This window comes from Melospiza georgiana, chromosome 1 (assembly GCF_028018845.1).
Source record: "Melospiza georgiana isolate bMelGeo1 chromosome 1, bMelGeo1.pri, whole genome shotgun sequence".
Taxonomy (NCBI): Eukaryota; Metazoa; Chordata; class Aves; order Passeriformes; family Passerellidae; genus Melospiza; species Melospiza georgiana.
The window spans coordinates 85,907,066-85,930,145 of record NC_080430.1 but is presented as its reverse complement, the minus strand read 5'-3'; the positions used below and the strand labels follow the sequence as shown (position 1 = coordinate 85,930,145).

At 44.6% G+C, this 23,080-nt stretch overlaps 1 protein-coding gene across 1 annotated transcript in view; it reads left to right on the top strand.

The window, feature by feature from the left end:
- Positions 1-3,693: 3,693 nt before the first annotated feature.
- Positions 3,694-23,080, top strand: part of GRB10 (growth factor receptor bound protein 10) — a 144,542-nt gene continuing 125,155 nt past the window's right edge. The window contains exon 1 of the mRNA XM_058034783.1: positions 3,694-3,738. The gene's annotated coding sequence lies outside the window, so the exon portion shown is untranslated. The remainder of the gene's footprint in view (positions 3,739-23,080) is intronic.

Sequence of the window (23,080 nt, the reverse complement as noted above, 5' to 3'; positions counted from 1 at the left end):
CTGTTTGCTTTTACTTTTTAGACTGTCCTTGAGCAGGAATAATGTTTACATAGCCACAGTACATTATTGCCAACATTATTTCTTGTGTGCTTTTTCTTGCAGAAAACGATCATCTTTTCTTCTTAGAGAAAATAATCAGCATTTTAGGCTGTTATTTTCATGATACAGCATTGTGTAGGGTGTTGCCAGAGATTGTCTATTTTAGAGAAATGATAAGCATGTCCCCTCGCTGCAGCTGAAAAGATGCATTGCTACTTCTCCACTTAACCATTTCAGTGGTGCTGTTTTGGATAAACAATCTTATGACAGTACAGTTTTGTCTTGAACGACACAGCTGTAGTCTAGGAAACTAAACATATCTTTCCTAGTGTTTTTATTTGTCAGATGAGTATTTTCAATATTCATGTGTATCTATTTTTTTAACCCACCACAAGATGAAAAATATTATACTAATAAGACTTGAGCAGTTGCTTATTTTTGTACATATTAGAAAGAAATTTAAGTACATACACATGCTTAATAATAATTCAATTGAACGTTTTATCATTGTCAAAGGCATCTTTAGAGGAATCCATCAACTCTTCTGATTTTCATACAAGTCAATTTACTGTCTTCGAAATGTAACGTTAATGGCACTCAGTGTACACACTGTAATCCTTTAAAATAATGTACACGGCAAACGGATATGTTCTCATGCATTAATAATTTAAAAGTTAATTTTAGGTACTTAATATGATTAACTGATGGATCAGCAGTCTTATGTATGAGGAACAGTGAGCACACTGAAAGGAAGAGCACACTGGAAGGCAGCCAGGTGGCTGCCTGCATGATGCTTCAAAAATACCTGAGTTTTATCCCTCCAGCTTCCCTCAGTGTCAGATGCAGAGCATCACGGTCATTAAGGCGGTCTTGTTTCAAGATGGAGCGTGCAAATTGCCTCAGAGGCTGAGATAGCAGGACTTTTGGGGAAGAAGGGGATGTTTTAGAAGGTGGGAATCCCTGCAATGCAATCCTGCTGGTGGTTGGCTGGCTCTGCAGCACCAGACCAGTTATATAACTTCTCTCCTTTCACTTCTCGCTTTTTGAGGACACGCTGTAACGCAGAGCTGTAAATTGATATTCCAGGGTGGAAATACTACAGATGACAAAGTATAACCATTGCACTGTGCAGCTAGGGAATGTGCCAGGGGCAAATAGCACTAAACAGCGTGTGGAAGAGGCATGTGCTGAAGTCCTTGGCCATGCCCACAGCAGCAGGTTCTGCGAAAGCAGCAACAACTGGACACCTATTGCACAAACCCTGCTCAAATCATACAGGTACATGCACGGCTGCAAAACACATGGAGATTTTCTCTTCACTGGGAGGCACAGGGAGCAGACAAGTGGCAGCAGGTACAAGTTGCATGAGGAGAGGTTTCACCTTGATTTTGATTCACTGAAAAAAAAAATAAAATTTTTACAGCTAGAACAATCACCCACAGGAAAATCATCCCCAGGGGTGGGGTGGAGTCTCCACAACTGGAGGCTTTCAAGATGCGATTGGACAGGGTGACAATCTCATCCCTTTCCCATAAAAAGTTGCACCAGGTGATCTTTGGAGTTCCCTTCCAATCTGGGCTGGATCTACGTGTGCAGAAAGTTTGTTACGTAAGCATGTGGGACTGTGATGCCAGCCTACTGTGAGTAGGTGCCTTCTTGCCACTGAGTAATCTCAGGCAGAATGTGATACCACATTCACCTTTTCACTAAATAGTGAAAGCCTGGACAGGAAACTGCTTCTCCTTTGGTGAGGCACCAGCACTCTGAGGCTGGACCCACAAAACGCAAGATCGAGGTGAATACTGGTTCACACGAAGGCAGGACAAACCAGCCCGGTGGTGGGAAGACGGGGCTGAACGGGGCTGGGAAGTGACAGCGCACAGAACAAGGTCCCGATGGACTGGGTCAGCACAGGACAGCACAGGACAGCACAGCACAGCACAGGACAGGCAGCAGTGGTGCTGACAGACTGAAGAGCAGCGCTCAGCCCTGCATCAAGCGGAGATGGCCGAGGGGAGCGCGGTGCCGAGAGAGGCCGGCTCATGCTGGCGGCATGAGCAGGGTGAGCAGCGAGCAGGCAGCAGAGTGGCACGTGTGTCCAAGAGGCTGAGGTGACACGCTGAAGGAAACTGGAGAGATTATTTGAGGACTTGAACAGGGAGAGTGAGTGGTGAGAACAGAGCGAGACCAGAGCACGGCTGGAAACACGGGGACCGGAGGGCGGGCTGATAAGAAAAGCATGCCTTTAAATACAGTAAAGAAGAGCCACGGAGGAAGAAAGAGCAAGAGCAAAGAAGATATGACGTTACATTTCAAAATATATTCAGGTCGGGCGCTCAGCCGCAGTACTCCCATTAGTGTACATGCATCTGTCTAGGAAGAAAAGCCCAGAGATTTCTCCCACTTCTCCTGGGGCTCAATTGCCTTTTATAGGGCTGACCACTTTCTTATGAGAGGTGTTTTTGCGTCTAGTGAAGTAAATATTCCTCTCCTCACAGAGTGTGACGGCTCTTGTTGGAAGTCAATACGTTTTAAACCAGTAGCTCTTAGGGAAGCGTGCAGATTTGCTTCCCTTAAAATAACTTTTCCACAGTCCGAGTTGTTTGCAAACTACTTGCAAATCGGATGGCTGGGAGCTACCGTGGTGAAAGAGCGAAGGTCCCAGCGCACACAAGTTCGCAGCAGCAGTCTCCAGTAGCGCTAGTGGCAGCCTGAGGATGCCGGGAGAGCAGGGCGCTTCGCAGTACGGAGGAGCTCTAAAGAGCCCACCGTGCCAGCGGCACACGGCGGGAGCCCGCTCCGTGCTGTCCGGAGCGCAGGAAAGAGAGCTGGAGTACTTGCCCTGCGCAGTTTTGCGGGGAAAAATGTGAGAACAGGATAGGACCGACGAGGTTAAAGAAAAAGTCCGAACACAAATGCCTCGCGTGTGCAGATGCTCTGTTGGTTTTCAAGACAAACCAGCCCTTCCCAAGGAAAGCACGCGCCGGTGCTACCTGCGGGAGAGCTTTTGTTAGAGGGCAGGAGACCCGCCGCAGCCCCCCGAGTGCCGGCCCCGGGACGGGGGAGGGCGGGCAGGGGCGCCACCATAGCCACCGCCACTCGGCCCGCGGCCGCCGGAGCTCCCCGCCGCCCCCTGCCCTCGGCGGGCCGGGGCTGCGGCTGCGTGCGGCGGGGGCGGGAGCGGGGCGGGAGCGGGGCGGGGCCCGCCGGGAGTCAGCTGGGCGCGAGGGGAGAACGCGGCGGCGGCGGCGGGCGCCGTTAGCACCGGAGCCGGCGGCGGCAGCAGCGCGGACAGGCAGGCAGAAGTTTTCTCCGCAGACTCCTCCCGCAGCCCGGGGACGCCTTGCGGAGGCGCGAACGTCCCTATTCGCGTTGGGTGTGTTTCGCTTTTTTTTTTTTTTTTTCCCTTCATCGCTTTTTTTTTTTTTTTTAATTGTGTGTTTTTAATTTTTTTTTTTTCAGTTTTAATTTTTTCTTTTGTTACTGTTGGTTTTGAGGCGCGTGGCTCCGAGAGCTCGCTCTCCCCCGCCCGCGCCCCACTGCACCGCGCCGCCCGGAGGATCCCCCTCCCCGCCCGCGCTCCCGTCCCCGCCGCCGCCGCCCACGACCCTTCCTTCCCCGACCCCCCGCGCCCGCCCCAAACTTGGCGGGTGCGCGGCGCCCGGCGGGGACGGTGCCGGCCGCCTGCCCGCCCTGCAGGTAAGGGGCCGGGGGGCGGCGCGGGGCGCGCAGGGGGGCGGCGGCTGCTGCCCCCGGGGAGCCGCAGCGGGGTGAGGCCGGGCCGGGGTGGGTGAGGGCTCGCCGGCTTCTCGGTAACGGAGGCCGGTGGGAGGAGGAGGAGGAGAGCAAACTTCCTTTTCCTGGGGCCGCCGGCGAGCCCCCACCCCCCTGCCCAGAGCGCCCCCCGGCCGGCGCGGAGCCCCCGGGGTCGGACGGGGCTCGGCCGGCGGCCGCGGGGCTCGGGGGGTCGGCGCTTTTCCCGACTCGGGGCTTCCTTGCCGCGTTTTGTTTGCTCGCCTCGCCCCGGCGGTGCCGGAGCCGGGCTTCCCGTCGCCCCGCGCTGGAGGAGAGCGCAGAGCTGCCCCGCCAACTGCTGGCGGTGCTGCTGCCGCCAAACTGCCCGGTATTCCCCCCGCTGCCTTCGGGCTTTGCGGGAGGGCTCGGCGGATGGGCGCTTGGCAGAAATGCCGCCCCGGGGTGCTGCCACCTTCCTGCCGGTGTGCGGCCGTGTGCCCGCCGGAGAGCGGCCCTGCCGAGCCCCGGCCGTGCCCGCAGCCCCTCGCTGGCCGCGGAGACCCTTCCCGGGGGGCGGTGCGGAGCTTCCCCTGGCCCGGCTCCCCGCCGGGGAGAGGCGGGCACGCATGGCTCTCATTGTATAACCCTGGTGCTGCAAGCCGGGCTGAAACTGTGGCATCTTTATAAGAACAGTTTGCAGTGAATTGGTTTGGCAGATGAACTCCTGCACAATCCTCTTGCCCGCTTCTGTTGCTCGAGTGCCAGCGCCCCCTCCCATCCCTTTCCCCCTTTTCCCCGCTTTCCTTTGAAGCGTCGCATAACTCTGTATTGCCAGCAGGACGGAAAGTGCTGATTCAGCAGCCAGGAGCCCCACTCCATCTGAAGTGGTGGTCTGCCTGAAATGCTCCCATTTGTTGAAATGGGAACATGTGTTGCTGGTATGTCAAAGCAGCATTGATCAGGTTTTCTAAAACAGACCCAAAGAATGTGCTTTGCTTTTCTCTTCACCAAGGCAGAATGACTTTGGGGTTGGGGCAGAGCAGGAAGGGGCAGGATGCAAGGGATGTGGGCATCTGCCACCTTCAGTTAGGCTTCGAAGGGGCAGCTGAAATTGTTTTGTCTCTTAAAGCTCCTTACATGTTTTAATGGAGATGTTGTGGGATGTGTAGCAAGGATCCATTAACGCTCCAGCTCCATCTATTCCTGAGTTCTGAGGCTAGTAATTGTACTTACAGCTCTAGAAAGGGTACAGAGAAGGGCAACAAGGCTAATCCTAGGATTAAAAGGAGTGAGTTATGAGGACAGGTTAAAAAAAAACCACCACAAACACATGGAGACTAGAAAACCTGCTTGGAAAAGGGGAAATATGCGTGAAACTTTACATGAGAGCTCTGGTTGTGCTTCATGATGCTTTTGGGGCTGAGGCAGGGTGCAGGAGCTAAGCAGGATGCTCTTCCCATGCTGTTAGTCTTCTTCCAGGGCTTAACCTCTCAGAGAAGCATAAGAAGGAGAGCTGTTCCAGAGCTGTATTCCTCTGGCTACCTTTGTACAGGTATATGTTAATATCAGAACTGCTTGGGTTTTCTTTCTCTAACACCGGACTCCTTAAAATTCAGCGCAGTGTAGAGCAAACAGCAGAGCCTGAAGAGCACTGTTTGGTAGCTTTCCTGCAAACAGTAAACCAGCAGAGCAGCTGATCCTGATGCTTGCCTCTGGTGCTCGTTATACCATGTTCTGGTCTGATTTATTTTCTTCACTTGGACATTATTTGTTCTTAAAGTAGGTCTTGTTTGCCCTGGCCGCATATTAAAGATCTTGTGGTACTTGCATGGTTTTCCTTGGTTTTGTTAATCAAACTATCCCTTCTCTTAGCACTGTGTGAGTTGGCTTTTATCCTCGCATACAGCCCCACCTGGATTTCAGAAGTGTGTTCCTGTGTTTTTTAATGTGTAGTCCAAAAGCTCTGCCTAAATGCAAGATGGATTTCTGCATCTCAGTTCTGCTGAAGAGTATGGTGTGCACTCTGTGAATAAAACGAGTGTTTGCAGCCCTCTGTCTTGTGAGTGCTTAAATGACTCTAGCAAGAATCGTTGCGAAGGCTTTTTAGAAACCTTTGGTCATGTTCTCATCTGTGCTTGGGATGTAAATGGGCGAAAAGCGTCTGGATCTTTCTGGCAAAGGTATCCTTCCAAGGCAGGGAGTTCCCAGCTGGCAGAGGAGAGGCATAGCTGGGTCATGCACTGCTTCTGCCAGCAGCACCAGAGTGTTGTGCTGGGAATTTGTTTTCTGACGGCCCCAAATGAGCAGATGTCCCCCTGGAGTTCGAGGCACCATCATCTTCCCTGGGCACAGGTAGCAGTGGCAGCAGGCAAACTGAGGGGCTCTGGGCTGGTGTCACTCTGGGTGGGACCCTACTGTTGCTCCCTTTTGCTGTGCTGCTCTGCACGTGGTTGTGGAGGTGATGGTGCTAAATGAGGCCAGATTTCTAGGTGTAACTTCTGCCTAGACCAGCTCAGCTCTGTCTTAGGAAGTGTGTCTATATGTTTGTGTGTGAAATGCACTCAGGTGCTTCTTCAGACCACTGAAATGTGAGGTGGGGAATAGGTGGAGGGGTGCCTTTTGATGTCCAATGGTATGCATTTTTAGGATGCATTTAAGTATTTGCTCAATTAAAAATTTCACTGGTTGCAGCAAACATTGTGGTGAAGCCCCTTACTGTTTTCTGCTGGCCTTTTTATTCTAAATCTCAGAGTGGACTTTATTAATGGGGTCAGGGAAAAGGCTTCTCTTCACTTTGTGCTAACATTTCTATCCAAGCTAAGACTATGGAAGCCTGCTTTTCTTTGGATTTATCTCAGCTATGAGAGTATTGTTGCCAGTTCACAGTGCAGTGTTTCTTAAGTGTGCCCACCTGGCCCTGTGTTTTCATAAACAAGGAAGATAACTCCTGAGACCTCTGCCTCTCTCAGGCTTGCATGCAGCTTGCCAACTGGCTTGGCTACAGTGTGGTTGCATAAGCCTCCTTCTGTAGGAAAGCAGGCTAAGAAGTTAGGATTGTTTTTCTTGGAAACTGGACCTGCTCCTGGCGATGTCCAAAATATACCAGTTGCAACTCTTCACCCAGGGAAATCTAGGAATGGAGATCCTTTACCAAAAAAGTTGAAACCCCACAATCCTTTTTAGGAATTAAAAGGAAAGAGGTTGCCAAGGAATCCCTTTATTAGCATTGAGCTTTATTTACAGGTTTGCTATCTTTACACTGCCTGCTGGTCAGGAGAGCATGTTGCAATCTAAACTTGGATGTGGCAAAATAGTCTTGATTCCCATTACTTTTCCTCCCAGACCAGTGGCTGTTTTGAAACATAATATTATGAAGTAAACAGATGCTACCTCACTGACTTCTCTTTCTTTATAGATGTTGAACTGTGCACTTCTGAGCTAGTCCTGTGCCAGGTCTTTCCCATTCTCATGCCATCTGTTGAACTGGATAGCAGTTCTCCCTTTAGCTCAATAGGGCTCCTCTGTCACATTGGGAATGTGGAGGGCACTATCCTAGAGAGCCAGATTCCACTATGAGAGCATTATTAAAGAAAACTGATCATCAGGGTGAGGCATCCTGTCTGCAGACAGTCTCTTAACATCTTCAGTGATGAAACAACTAGAATACCCTGGCTTTAGACCTTTTGGTTGGATATATTTGACATTTCCCTCTCTTATATATGCTTTATTCCCCTGGATACCATCTTGTCAGCAGGTATGTGTGTAGAGAGACAGACACTATGTTTTCATACAGGTCCATTCATCTGAAAATGGGGGTCATGGTTTCTAGCAGCTTTTGGACTTCAAATGTCCATAGGAGCACTGAATATCGGTGCCAAGGTATCCTAAAACTTTTTAATAAAGAGTTCTTCACATTCACAGTAATGTGCATCCATTGACTGAAAATTTCCTTCCCTCTTTGCCTTCCTAGGGTCTTCCATAAGTCACAGATGGATGAGCTCGTACAGAGCATATGGACATGGCTTTTAGGACTGAGGGCATTGCAAGTTCATCCTCTGCTTTAGAGTAGTGCCCTTGTGACAGTTCTGTCTTTCCTGGTCTCTGTAGAGGAAAGACCAGGGAATTCTGTTAGTGGTGAGGAGTCACTCACAAAAATAGGAGATTATGAGCACTGGGTGAGTCACTTTCCCTTAGAAGGTGGCAGCCACTTTATGGATGCTGCTTGGGTTTTTACAGGCAAACAACCTGTAGTGGCACTGACCAGAGACTCAGGTGTGGATTGAACAGAAATATACTCAGGATGAATAAGGATGGGTTCTTCAAAGCCCAGCACTAATGCTCATTTACAAGTCAAGTGAGCTTTTAATGAAACCTGCTAATTGCATCCCAATTAGTTAACCCATGGGAAATGCAGATTACCCCTCCTGAATGGTTACAGTAAAAGCTGTCATGAAGATCAGTTGTTTCAAAGTGGATGATCTTTTTAGCAGAGTAGGACACCTTCTCCCATATCATGGATAATACAACATGTAACTGCTCCTGTAAATTAGTGGGAGGGACTTTCTTCCTGAATCCTTTCAGAAACCCTTTGGTAAGTCATTACATCCCTGGGTCTCAAATGATAACTTTGGAGTGAGTAAAATGTTAGAGGAAAATGAGTAGTTCTCTGATATATGATATGAACTGAAATTACAGGTTATATCAAGCTTGTAGATTGCCAAATTAGATCTGGAATAATCTAGGCACATGGCATGAAAGTCTGCCTCGTTGATACTGAGAGAGGTGAAATATGTCTCTTGGAATTCTGCAGCTTTCAAGACTGCTGTCTTTGAGGTTTTGCTGTTTCAGGTGCAATGGGATAAGACATTTGCTGGAATGGTTTGAACTCTTCTTGGAGAAAGGATCAGCAGTGATAAATTCCCCCTTTACCACATGATGATGGAACAGAGTCTGTTTATTCTTTCCTAAAGTGAGAACTGGGGGGAGGGTGAGGGGAGTTGAAAGTCTTGATTATATTATGCTGTGTATTTCTGAAAATAGCTTGGGGACAATGGTTGATAGTCATGGTCCTTGGATGCAGAGGCGATGAGTGCCCTAGACAAGTTTCCTGGGAACACCATGGCCATCTCTGCATTCTCTTCTTGTGGGCAGATGCTGTAGAATATCTGAGAAAGAAACACAGTGCCCTGTTTCTGTTGTATCCTTTTGTTGGACTTCAGGGGAAGACTGCAGGAGCTTTTCCCATTATCTTACCCTCCTGCTGTTGAGCTGTCATCCTTAGGCCAACAGCAGCAAGTTGAGCAGCTATGTTGGTCTTAATGCCCAACAATTGTGTTAATGGTTGCAATATTAACCATTGGACAGTTTTGTTGCTCTAGCTGTAATATTCAATGTATTTCTCAGCAAGTCTGTTTCGGCGTTTTTGGAGGCCAAATCCAAGGGCCATGGGGACGTTCCAAAAAAGACTGTTTTGCATAGACAGGGATGAATGGGGTAATTGTAAACACATGTTTGGTTAAACCACTAGCAAACCAACCTCTCATTCTTCCCAGCCTCCATCAATGCCAGCTTCTACTAGCTCATAACAGGACAAAAATAGGAAATTACTTTCCTGGCAGACAAACCATAGAGGAAATACCATACCATCCTGTTGGAATACACCTATAGCCCAGTGGGAAGGAGCTCTCCTGCTGAGCAGCAGTGGGGATTTCTGCATTTGTTCACACAGTAAACATCAGAGCGTGGTCCATCCACTCCCTTCACGCGCTTGCTGCAGAATTTGTGTCAGCAGAGAAATCTGAGAAACTGAGTGTCTGCATCCAAGCTGAGCCTGTGGTTGCTGAAGGCAGCTAAGTAAGGGTGGATAATACTCCACGAGACCAGCATCATTCTTCCATTATGCATCCCTGGTGAGAAAATCAATAAGCAGGGAGAATCTGTCAGTCTCTAGAGTCTTTTCATGGTGGAGATTAGCACTTGATGAACACTTAGAGACTTCTTTCAGTGCCCAGCATCTAAATTCTCCCTTTTGATGACTTGATCTAGTGGCGGCAGCTCTGTCCAAACTCATGTTGTTGATTTGAAGCATAGACTAAGCTTTTAGAAGTTATTTTTATACTTTGCTTAACTTTGTTTCTAGCTCTTCTTCAGGTATTAATTTAAACTTTGAAACTGTGAGGAAGGGAATCCATTAAATGTCATCCGTATCTCTTTCACTACTGATATTGCTGTTGGTGAACTATATGTGGTTCTGTGATTCTGATTTAACACTTAAGCATATTTTTGGTGAGGGAGTTGCAAATGGGCTTTGTATCTGTGCATGCTTCATATATTTGTAGATGTCAAAACTAACTGGCAGCAAGGATTTGAATCCTTTACTAGAGAAAAAACTACTTGAAAAATTTTCCCAGATACTGACTTCATTGGAGGATGGTAGGACAAGGTAGTTGTATATTAGAAAGGATTGGAGCAGAAGTTTTCAAGGCTGAAATAAAAATGGGGAGGTGATTTTTTTTTTCCCTCCCTGCTTTCTTCTTTCCTTCTTTTCCGTGATGTTCATGTCTGCCAAACTACTAGGTACGGATTCAGATAGGAGAACGTTCTCTCTCCTTAAATGGGAATTGAGAGAGGGGGTGAGAAGGACTGGGGGAAAGTAAAATCTGTAGGTTGGTCTTGCTTAGTGTACTGTTAAAGCTCTGAGCATCCTTGGAAAGGAACGAGGAGCTTTTATTATATCAAAGCACAAGTGTGGAATTAAACTTCAGGGAGTTGGAAAAGCTAAAAATTCAGAAGGCTTTGGCACAAGACAAAAATATCACAAGCTTTCTTAAAAGGCCTGCTTTCCCTTCTGGCTCAAATGTATTAAAGTCCATTTAGAAGAATGTTAAGGGAGAAATATGTATTGTGAGACCATCGATTATTTCTGAATTAATGTCTTGTGGGGGATCATTCTTCATTCTAATAGCTGCTCGTGCTGACATCACCCGAGATGTCAGGGGATTATGTCAGAACTCAGGCCTTGATGTTGTGCAGAACAATGGCTTAAGTGCTGGCAGATGCTTTCTTGGTGGGTCAGGTTGCTTTTGTTTATCCTGTCCATCTCTAACTGATGTTCCAGTTACTGTACATGGTCACAGCAAGAGATGTACTAAACAATTTCCAAGAGAAGCTTATCTGTGCAGTGTGATGGTGAGGACAAAGTACTTCTTGCCTCTGCATCTTATGCTAGAGGTAGATTTGCCGCCATCTAGATGCACAATACATGCATTTTTAATGGTTTATGAAAAAGCTCACCAGCTGTAACGTTTTCTTTTGTTTTGTTCTGTCATTTGTTGTATTATGTTTGTCATTCCAGGAATTCTGAACTGAAGTCAAAAAGTTCAGTCCAAAAGCGAGTGGGTTTGGTGGTGGAGGTTTTTTTTCCCGTTCTGTTGGTTGGTTGGTTTGTTTTTTCTTTTGCTTTTCCCCCCTCCATGGCTGTTGGGCACCTAGCTTTAGTTTTTAAATTAATACAATGAAGGTCTTTGTGGTTTAACCTGTCAGGCAGCTAAGCACCACACAGTTGTTCACTCATTTTACCCCCACATCAGTGGGATGAAGAAGAGAATTGGAAAGAAGGCAAAACTCCTGGGTTGAAGTAAAGACAGTGTAGGAGAACTGAAAAGAAGGTAAAATAGTAACAACTAAAGAAGTGTATACAAACAAGTGATGGATGATTTGTGTAGTTGCTCACCACCTGCTGGTTGATGCCCACTCAGTCTCCCAGCAGCAGGCCACTGCCTCTCCCCAGATGTTTTGTTCAGCATGATGCCATGAAGTATGGAATATTCCTTTGGCCAGTTGGGGTCAGCTGTCCTGGCTGTATCCCTTCCCAGCCTGTTGTTCACCCCAGGTCTTCTCACTGGTGGGGTGAGAAACTGAAGAGCTGTTGACTTGGTGTGAGCACTACTCAGCAATAACTACAACACTGGTGTGTTATCAGTATTATTGTCATCCTGAATTTGAAACACAGCTCTGTACCAGCTTCTAGAAAGAAAATAGTTCTACCCCAGCTGAAACCAGGACAGCCCTGTGGAGGGGAAAGAAATTGAAATAGCCCTTTATGATGCTCTAGAAATGAGTAGACTGGAATGTCACAGTTCATGTGTGACTTTCATGAACTGATTATTTTGATATACTTTGCTGGTAGGGTATTATAACATCACAGGTAGTCATCACATTTAGCAGTTCAAAAGTTTTTGAAGAGGCATTGTGTTTATTTTCCAAAAGGCTTCAAGGGACTTGAGCAGCAAGAGTATGAGATGAGCTGTAAGAGTGGAGAGCAAATGCTGTTCAAGTTGCTGACATCTCTCATGTGTACTCAGACTCATTTCACATTTGGCATGCATTTTTTTGTTCTACAGCTGATGCTAATAAAGGTCAGGAAAAATCTCTGTGGAGTTCCTTGCTAGCAAAGGTGGATTACACTCTTAACACATAGGAAGTCAGAGGAGCATTCAGGCTGTAGCAGCTGATGCAGTTTAGGTGTGTGGTAACACTTTTAATGCCTGGTTGAATTGTTGGATAATTTTCTTCCCCAGTGTGCTTTGAAAAACAGTATTGATACAGCCTTCAGTAGGAGAATGGCATTGCAATATATCTTGCTAGTCTCAGCCTTAGGTAATTTTGGTAAATGTGTAATTGATCTTCATTTACTTGGAAATAATTCCACTTCTCTTCCCAGGAGCAGAAGTTCTCACAGGTGTTTGGAAAATGGATGATTTTGAAAAATTCAGTGAAAGATTCCTGTGCTGTAACAGCCTGACTTTGTTTTGCTTGTATTCATCTCTGAGAGCTTCTTGGGTCCTTTGTGTCCAACAGTCCAGCTCTTCTTTAGCAAGATTTATTCCCCAGGGGTCTCATTTAAAGTTCACATGAGCTAAGGTGACATATCTGTAGGTGATGTGAAGTTGCCTTTCAGGTAAATTTCACAGTGCTTGGTAGAGTTTCAGGAAGATAGCACATGTGAAGCTGTCAGAGAGGCAGGTCACTCTTATCTCTTTGAGTATTTAAATACTAATTTTTCGTGTGTGTGAAAGCTCTACGATTTGAAGAGGTGAGAAAACCTTTCCCTGGGAAGAGAGGCCCATTTTCATTTCTCAAAGGACGTGGGCTATGCTAAGAGTTGACTGCTACCAAAAGCTGACAATGTTTTGTTGGAGTGTTTGGGTGTCTTCCCGTGGGCCAGCTTGGTGGCTCACTGCGTGTGTGCACAGCTGACTCTCTAACTGGGTAGGAAAGCTATCCTGTGTGCTTGTTTTTTCTGGGATTGGTTTTCTTCTGGGTTAAAGGATGGGATCAGTTCTTGGAAGCATGTGGTGGGACAGCTGAGGTGAGGTGCTCTTCCCGGGAAAGGAAGAGAAAAGAGAGAAGAATAGATCCCATCTATCCCAATAGATCTTTTCAGTGGCACCAAACTGCTGGGCCAGCTTGGCAACCCGTCAACTGATTTTTTTCTTTGCGAATTTCAACAAATCTTACAGACCTACACAAACAACCAAGCTAAAGACTAAACCTGGCTTTGTAGAGGGTCTCCCGAGGCTGTCAGTATTTACAAGGTTTACCTGTTGAAGGGAGTTTTCTGCAATATGTGAGGGTTAACCTTGTGTTTGATGTCTTTGCTGCCCTGGAATGTGGATCAAATAGATGTTGTGTTTATTCATGTCTTTTTAATTTTACTTCTTTTTCTGATAAAATGGACCTGTGGTGCTGGGTTGTTTTCTTAAAATGAATATGAAATGTGTCAGGGCTAGGTGGGGTTTTTATTGAGCAACTCAGCCATAACAAAAATGTTACTCTTGCTCTTGTACATTTAAAGAAGATAAAAATAGCACCTTGACAGTTTCAGGAGATTATGTAAGGTATGTGTAGCTGTATCTTATTATATGATCATTGTGAAACAGAGCAACTGAGGAAGTAACTGGTAATAAATCAGTCATTCTTCATATTATGAAAAACAGTAAGCATGATAGCTGTTCAAACACCAGAGATTTGGTTGACTTGCTCTGAAACGTAGTGGTAAAACATACTTGTTTCAGACCAGTTACCAGCTGAAATGTTTTTTTTTCCTGGAATGTCTCATCTGTTCCCAGTCTCAGAATCCCAGAACTGCCTGTGAGCTGGTTCAGCCGTTCTGCTCTGATCAGGAAGGGTTTCTGTAGCCAAAGTCAAATAAAGGCATTTGAGGTGACTGCTCTGGTGTCTGCTGGGGAATGGCCTTGGTGGCTGTGGGACAGACCCTGCCCTTGAACACCTGGGATTCTTGAGGAGCTGCCTTAGAGCTGCAGTTTCCCAGCCATGCTAAAGCTAGTCTGCTTTAGCCTGGGAAAATCCCAACCAAACAACAACTCTGCAGACTGAAAACCAGAATGAGTTCTTCTGTAATTTCACTTATTATTCTTGGCTGTGGTAAATGTGGAATGATTTTTGGAGCAAGGTGACATGTCATGGATTTTCTTCATTTTAACAAACAGAGTTTGGGAAGACTTGGAGTTCAGGTTCTTGGGTTCAGGATTGCGCAGCAGTGATTGGGGTTTCTCTTCAGAAACATTTCTGAATAGTTTTTTCCATAATTTTAGCACAAAAATGGTTGAGTTTTGAGTTTGAGGTTGAGTTTTAGCTCAGTCCTGGCTGGATACCAGTTCCATTGTGTGTGGACTCTTGGATGGATGGAAGAAGAGATCTTTTCTCAGCCTTTGTTGCAGGAACTTGCCTCCGTCTAGAAACAGTTTCTGTCTTTTGCAGAGTCCTTTGAGAGTGACAACATGTGTATTAAATGTTCTCCTCGTACCCTGTGTTTTACTTTGAGCACTCTTCAGCTGCTGACTGAAGTTCAGGTTTTATAGCAGATGCTTCTTATGATGCTTCAGTTGCTTGGCATAGCTGTGTCAGGTTTTGGGGCTCTTGAGGTGAGGGAAGTAATGAATGAGCAGTAATTTCATGGGCACACTAGTGTGGTTGTGTACAAATAGCAAGTTTCTTCCTCTTTTTGGGATATCTGGCCAACTTGTATGCTTGCCTTCAGCCATGTCATATCTGTACTGACCTGGGCAGTGGTTCAGAGAAGATTCATCCAGCCAGAGAAGCATTCGTGGGACAAGTACTTTTAAAAATTAATTGTTTTGTTTATTTTTCTAAAGTGTGTGGGGACTGAAACTTTCTTCCTGTGTGCAACTGTGGCTTGTCTAAAGTCAATGTTTGACTACAGACCAAGTGGTGTGGTCAGAGTGAATTTTTTTCCTAAGCCTGTGTTGGAGCCATAAATTGTTGCATTGTGTGGGTAATGATGCTTTCATGCAGTACTTGGTCTTAGTCACCTCTTGTTGCCAATATCCTCTAATTCTGCACTTGTGACTCTGTAAAACCAAGCAAGGAAGTGTGTGAGGAGCTCAAGAACTCTTTAAATCCTGACTTAGTGTCTTGAAAACCTGCAGGTTTGCAAAGTGGAATATACATGTACCCTGGATCTATTACTACATTATGTAGCCCTTTTATGGTGTCTGAGGGAGGTGAATCTCCTCTGCAGTTCAGTGCATGCTGCTTCCAGCACTTCTTTGTTATCCCTGGGACCCTAGGATGAAGCCTTTCAGCAATGGGGTGTGTGCAGGGCTGATTTGTGTTGAGGTTCTGAATGGGGCTTGGGTAGTGTGGGCGCTTTTTAGGGCTGTGGCTGTGTGTTGAGCTGAGAGGCTTGGAGGAGGGAGCTTCAGGTTTAAAAGTGGTGCTGTAATGGGGTGACTCAGGATACCTGACACCTTAGCCATGTCAAATGAGGTCCCTAGAAAATCTAGGGACTGAAAGGATTTATTAAAAGTGATTTTCACCTGAGATGCTGTCTCTGAAATCCATTAGCAGTTTAAAATTAACCAAATATTCTAGGTAGCTTAAATGAATTTTAATGAATTTCTGCCACTTTTATAAGAAGACTCTATTTACAACCTTGTGGCTTTAAGTGCAGCCTGGATTACAAGTGTTTTATTTTATCAATGGAGATGATTTTGTAGCATGGCAGTAATCTTCCTAAAGGTTTGCCTGGTGAATGAAGAACTAACAGGATTTGTATAAAGCAAAGCAGAGCAATCTAAAGTAGCTGTATCCTAAAACTGACCTGACCTATAAAGCTTTGAATTTTCATATCCTCTTCCACTGGGATACACCACAGAGTGTCCTGTTCTTTTGCATCCTGTAAGAAAGAATTGAGCCATCCCATTATTAGGGAGCAAAAACTGAATACAGGCAAAAGATCTAAAATTTATTTAAGAATATAAATGAAGGCCAACTAAAAATGATTGGATGTTTGTTAATTGTGATACATACTGAAAAAGAAATATCAGAAGCTATTTCAGTCTGCTTTTGAGCATTTGATTAGCAGTTTCTAAGTGACCTCTCTGCTCATATGTGTGTTTTGTAGCATTGGGGAGGGAGAGGGGAAGCTGCTTTAAAGGGGCCATGCTGAGAACCTAGAAGAGAAAACACAAAGAAGGGCAATATTGATACAGCTCAACTTTTTCATCCCCTTGATCTTTTGGAGTTCTTTTCCCTCCTTGTAGTGCACCCATTTCTCAGCAGTGTGAGATGAGAAGGAAGCAAATTGACTTCCATTGCCACGTGTGGCTTTCTAGTGTGATGGAGAGAAAAGGCAAAGTAGGCTGCACTCCCACCCTTCTTTGGTGAAGATGATGTGATGGGTGGGGGAATGTCCTAACTCACAGCATGGCTAAATCATGGCTCTGAAAATCATTACTGATACGATTATCTCTTTGGAGTAATGCTAACACTTTTCTTGGAGCTGCTGTGAGGCATCTGTATGAGAAGAGCCTGCAGTTTTTGGTGGATGTTTTGCCTGTGTGATGGTTTTATCACTCTGTGTTTGCTCCCACGTCCCAGCTCATGGCAGTTAAATTCTCTCAGAGATGATGGTTTCTCCAAAGGTGGAGGAAGTGTTATGAAAAAATGGGGAGAGGAGGAGTATTTATACCACAGTGCATAGTAAACATCCCGCTTGTGATACAGGTAGCTGAGCTGTGTCTGAAACTTGGCCTGGCTTTGGTCCTGATCTAAACCCCAGGTGTTACTTTGGAGTGGATGTTTATGTGCCATGTCCCATGCCATTTGGACAGTCAGGGATTCCAGGGATAACCACATGGTGAGGCACTGAGCAAAAATGTTTCTGCTGAATGCAAGCAGTGGCACAGTTGAACTCCATGAAATGGCAATGTGTGCTTACCTTTCTTAACTTCAAGTGTCTACACCTATGGATTTTATTTTTAAAAACCATTTTAGTTTTCCTTCTTCTATTTTCCAGCCCTGTTAGTATTTAGGAGTGATGAGTGCTTTGCCTTTGGGGACTGTCAGCCTCATTGTCCAAGATCCCAGTATCTGCAGCTGTAAATCTGCAAAGTGGAGAGCAAAGAGTCATTCCTGATAGAGAGGGATGGGCACTGCCACTAATCCTGTAAATCCACTGTGGGTCCCTCCCATGCACAGAAACCTGATCTTAACTCCTGCATCTTAACATCTACATCTCCTTCCTTTGCTGTGATATTTGCATATAATTCCTAGTTCTTTAAACAAGAGGGAGTTGGATCTAGTCAGATTTGAGGAAAGCTGCATGAGCTAGCCTTATGAATATTTATCTTTGCATCAGCATCTTACTCAGGGATACTCAAGAAAAGCTGACAAATGACTGTCTTTTTGACATGCACAATATAAAGCAAATGCAATTTCAAAGCTTCCCTTAAGCCTCTGTGGCATGCTTAAATATCTTCCAGTTGCACAGTTAAAGGCTGAAGTAATTCTTGTACCCTGGATTTGTGAGATTTGTGAAATGCCTATCCCCAGCTACTTCCATTGATGCAAATGGTGGAGGTCAAACTGGTGTGTGGGGAGAGGGGCTGAAGAGAGAAAATTGTCTGAATATGATAGTGATTGCAGTTATGTCTAATCAGAGTTCATTTCCTGTAGATATTCCCAGAGGTTTTGCATAGTGAGAACAAATGCAAATGCAGTTTGAAATACACTGGTGCTCACAGTCCATGAGCTAAAAAAAATTGAAGAGATTGAGGTTTTGTTGGTTACCCCTGCCCCACCTCCCCCTGCCCAGCTTCCAGAGATGCTTGCTACTGAATAAGTGCAGTGCCAAGCTTCAGAATGATAGGATTGCACCTTGCAGTACCTTCAGAATGATAGGATTGCATCAGTTTGTTGTGCTGGTGTCTTCCACCCTCTTCTTCAAGAAGAAATTTCTCTATTCCTTGTGTCCTCTGAACACCTGACGGGCAGTGGAACCATGAAATTTTGATCTACAGCTTGTAGATTGAGGCTGAGCATTAAAAAATGCACGTGACATTACAGTCAAAGTGATAGTTTCTGCTATTTGTCCTCCAGAATGAGACTGAAGAGCAAAATTCATAGGGCTGAGGGTATGGCCCATGTGTCTCTCTGTTGTCAGGTTCTGGTTTGTTTGTGGTGTTAGCATGTAGCTGGATCCGTGTATCAAGAGAGCCAAGTGTCAGTGTTAAGCTTCTTGAAAAGGTATTTTGACACCTGAGATTTTTAGTTGGTTGGGGGTTTTCTTGTTTTTTAGGACTGAGTCCTTTCAGCCCTGAATGTTAGACTTGATATGCAGCTTGTTGGTATTCTCATTTTGCTTTGAGGAAAGAGAGTTGACAATGCATCTGTTAAGCTTATTTTTCTTCTAGCACGGTGCTAGATCTGGAGAGGAGACTTGATGCAGGTAAACAAGTCGATGAAAAGCTGGAGTGTAGCTGTGTTTCTGATGGCAGCTTGGTGGCAGTGGTTGGGGGAAACTGCTTATTCCTCACAGTCTTGGGTGTTAACTCACTGGTATTTTTCCCCTTGAGCAATTTTAACTTGGTGCTTCTCTTTTATCTTTTCCCTATGCCCTCACTCCACCCAGTACAGTAATGTTTTCCTAAATCTTTGCTTTTTAAACCGTTCTGTTTCTTCTGAAAGTTGTGGGCATGGAGAAGATATTATTCCCTCTTTCTTTGCAGCAGGCTTTCATAGATTTGAAAGATTTCATCATGACCCTTACTTTTGCTTCTTTTGGCTGAGCTCCAGTTAATTCTGTTTTTTCTTTTTTCCTCCCAGATGTCATGTTTTTCTAATTCTGTGATGTTCCTATTGCTTTTGCTTGGATTCTTTCCCGTTGATCTTTTCTGAAATTTGCTGAAGATTGGGTACAGCTTCATGCTGGAAGCTTTATCAGCCACAAGTAGAGCAGAACTGTTGCTTCATGATTCTCACATATGTTCCTCTATACATTCCTCTATGGCATTTGCCTCTTTCTCAACAAAGAATTTTCCAGTTTCTAAAACTTGCTTTGAATTAAGTCTTCCAGCAAGCTGACAGCTTTAAGTTAGCCGCTTCCCCAAATTTAATAAGTATCATTTTTTCCTTCATTATCTTGATCATTAGTGTTAGAATAGTGTGGGACCAGGGCAGATCTCTGCAGAGGTTATTCAGTATGTCAGGCTATTATGCGAGTATTTCAATTTTTTTTGACGTTCCAAGCAAATATAAGTCAGTGCAGTTGCTCAGTCACTTTTAAATCTGCCATAAGATGACTGTTTGCATTGATAACAGTGAGACAAAGCTTTCTTATCTTTTTGTGAGAATGCAATTTGAATCTTTTGATGTGGTTTTGCTAATGTCAGGATTCAGTGTCTATTGCTTCTGTGTTCCTAAAATACATTATTCTGACATAGTAGGATGTTGAGTTGGTTTGACTTAGCTTATACACGAACAACCAGTTTTTGTTGAGTTCAGTTTTTGATTTTCTTCTTGATGCTAGCAGATGGGTTTAATGGCAAATGTGCAAATTAATCAACAAGTATCATTCTTAATGTTTTTCTTTCCACTCTTTCTCTCTCCCAGTTCTGTAGGAAATCACTGTTTGCCATTCTCCAGCCTTTGCTACCTTGTCAATCTGCTATGGACTTTCAAGAATAACTGCTAATGATTTGAATGATTAAAAAAAAAAAAAGTTGGTAATTTTATTTTAATCTCCTTTCCCCTATCATCATTAGCAGTAGTTTGGGTTTATTTGTTTGGGTTTACTTGTTTGGGTTTTTTTGGTTGGTTGGTTGGTTGGTTTGTTTGTGGGGGGTTTTTTTGTGTGTTTTTGGGTGTTTTTTTTGTTTGTTTGTTTGTTTGTTTTTTGTTGGTTTTGGTTTGGTTTTGTTACCTTGTAGCTTTTTTGAGAAAGTGGTGAGTTGACTGACCTTTCCTTTAATCATTTTTATTGCTGTGGAATTACAGAATCAGTTTTTTAGGTGTCTTGTTTCACTTTCACTTACTTTGCTATTGCAATAATTGTCTGCAGGCTATTGCTCTTTTAGAGGAGTGCAACCTTTGCTTGACCTCTTTACCTAGCAAGACAGACAGACAAACTGTTGCTTGCTTTTTGTCATGTATGGGCAACAGCAGCGCTTAAATATCTTGGGTCTGAGGATTAACTAAAAACTGAAGATGAGAGAGAATGAACACTCAGTGGCAGAAGGCTCTCTTCAAAAACAGAGCAAGTTCTTTCATCAATATACTGAAGTGGTTAAAGGGCAAATGCCAAAAGGCTGAATTTTTGCCTCAGCTCCTTTGTCAGTCTTGAGTTTGAGAACCTTTAGTTGATGCCCCTGATCAGCTCCGCTGTAACTCAGAAACCATGAAAGGTTTTACATATATTGCTTCTGCTACTGTCTGAGGTTAGAATAATTGAAAATGGAAAGTACTGATATATATTGATGAACCCAGAATGCCTAGATAATGATATGATAAACTAAAGGCTTAGTCTTGTGTCACCACCAGATCTAGAAGTGTGTTGGATAAGGGGATGTTGACAGAGTGGAGAGAGTGAACAATGCTGATGCTGTTCACAAAATAAAACCCTTCTGAAAAGGAACGTACAGTTTCAAGAACAGATGGTCTAGTGGTAACAAATTTTTGTTGGCTGGCAGCCGTCTTTCAGGTTAGGATTTTGTCTTTAAAGCTCTTTCATAGAGTTGACTTCCTTGCTGCAAAGTACTTGGTAAAAGGACAGAGTAAATTCCTCCCGGGACCTTGTTCTTCCTGATTTAACAAAAACGAGATTACAGAGGAAGCACAAGGTGAGGGACAGTCAGCTCACAGTGACAGGTAAGGCTTTGTTGGAGCAGCCTATGGATGTATTGGATTTTATTCTGCTCCCTGCACTCCAGAATTAGCATGCTGCAGGACGGTTGTCACCCCTGTGATGGAAGGTGGGAAGACTGACTTGGAAATATGCACAAGTCTTGCTTTGATCATCTCATTTCTTCTGCAGAAGAAGCATATTGTTTGTGAGACAGAGCTTACATAATCCTCCTTCTGTGGTGTGTGTAAACATATTTAACACAGGCCTTTTGTTTCTTGACTAGTTTAAATTTAATCCATAGTTTATGTGCAGTGTGGAAGGGGACAGAAGAGGGGTGAGTTAAGAGCGCATTTTAGATTTATCCTCTCCTTCAGTGCCCCAGAACTTGTGTGGATGCAAACCAAGCAAAATGGAGATAAAATAATCCCATTCTTATCTTCTATCTGTGCCCTAAAGACAAAGTGACTGTCTCTAACTAATCACTGGTATTGCAACCCTCAGTCTTTCCTTGCCGGCTTGGTTCTCTTGTTGCACAGTAGCTGGGAGGGAGGCTTTAAATGCAGAATTAGCATATAAGCCTGTGCCATTTTTGGCTGGCTGTTAATGTTTAAAGTCTTTAAAGTCGCCCACCAAAGACAAGGCAGAAGAACAAACGTTGGCCTGGGTATGTGGCATGTGTGTTCTTGTTTAACATTGGAATTTCTGGTATGGCCAGGGATGCATGCCAGCTTTGGCAGCACAGGGCACAGTTCAGATACTTAAGTACTGTACTAAAAATAACAGGACTATTTTAGACTGGGACCCAATTAGGGAGAGAATGACTTGTTGCTCTGCAATAAGTAATCTGAAGTAGCAGGCAGGCTGCAATGAGCACGTAAACTCGGCTGTTTTGCTTGCAGAGCTGCCAGTTTTGACACTGCTTCCTCTCTGTTTTTGTTAGATGCTTTTCCAGAGGTTATATAAAAAAAAAAAATAAAAAAAACCACCCCAAAATGCTCCTCTTCTGAAGGCAGGCTTTATGTGCTTTAGTTCACATTTTGATATTGCAGTGCTTAATAGCATTACAGCTCCTAATCCTCCAGTGCTGGCTTGGGAAATTCCTAGAAGGCAGGGAGCAGGAGGTGAGGAGCAATGCTCTCCCTGACACACTGAGTGAGCTTCACTCTGCCACACAGAAGGGCAGCAAGGGTGAATTTGGGCAGTCAAGGAGCAGAGGGGCTGTTTGGAAACAATTGCTTTTCCCTTGCTTTGCCTCCTGGGCATGGAGGAGAAGGGGACTATGGTTCCTGAAACTTGTTGCTGCTGCTGTTATGCTTTTCTGTGCCGAGAAGTACAGTGAAAATAACTTGCACATTTAACCTCCTGAAACAAAGCATTAGTTTACACTTCGCTGGTTTCTCTCTGATGGTTTTATTTTTGGTGATGCTGCTGGCTGCCACCTTCTATTAGGTTGCTTGGATTTCAGTGAAGCGAGTTAGAGGAATCTGCATTTTGCAGTGCACAGTGTGTGTGGGGTGATGGGGAAGGAACAAACATGCTCCAGCATCCAAATCCTCTGATCCTGGAGTGCTTTCAAGTGATTGGCTGCATCTGATCACAACTTTTTGCTGCTGATCAGAGTGGGGTTCTGTATAAGGGAATGCTTTATGGAGCCTAATGCAGATGCTGCGTAGGATAAACTTGAGCTGATGCTCAAAAGATGAAAGCAAAATGCACCTAAATTTTCTATTTTTGTAGACATCTTTCTAGCATGCTATTTTGAGAACATGAAAAAGCCAGAATCTTTATTGTGTTGTGACTCTCATACTGTTTTGAAAGTAGCTCTAATTTTTTTTTCAAAATAAAAAGCTGATAAGAGGTGTTCAAGGCCTTGTTCTGCTGTGGTCTCTTAGCAGCTTTCAGTATGGTGTTAGCCTTCAGTTGTGATTTTGGGAAGACTTAATCATGTAGGAATCATGTTCTTTAAAACCTTAGATTTCAATTTGCTCTTGTCTGGCCTGAAATGCAAAGGAAGGATCTTCCTAGATGCCAGTTATGAAAACTGCAGCTTTTGTATTCACTGGTGAGATGTATTACATCATGGACATGGTAAACTCCCAGGGAAGCAGTGGGACGGGCACTTTGGCTGAGTAGATCACG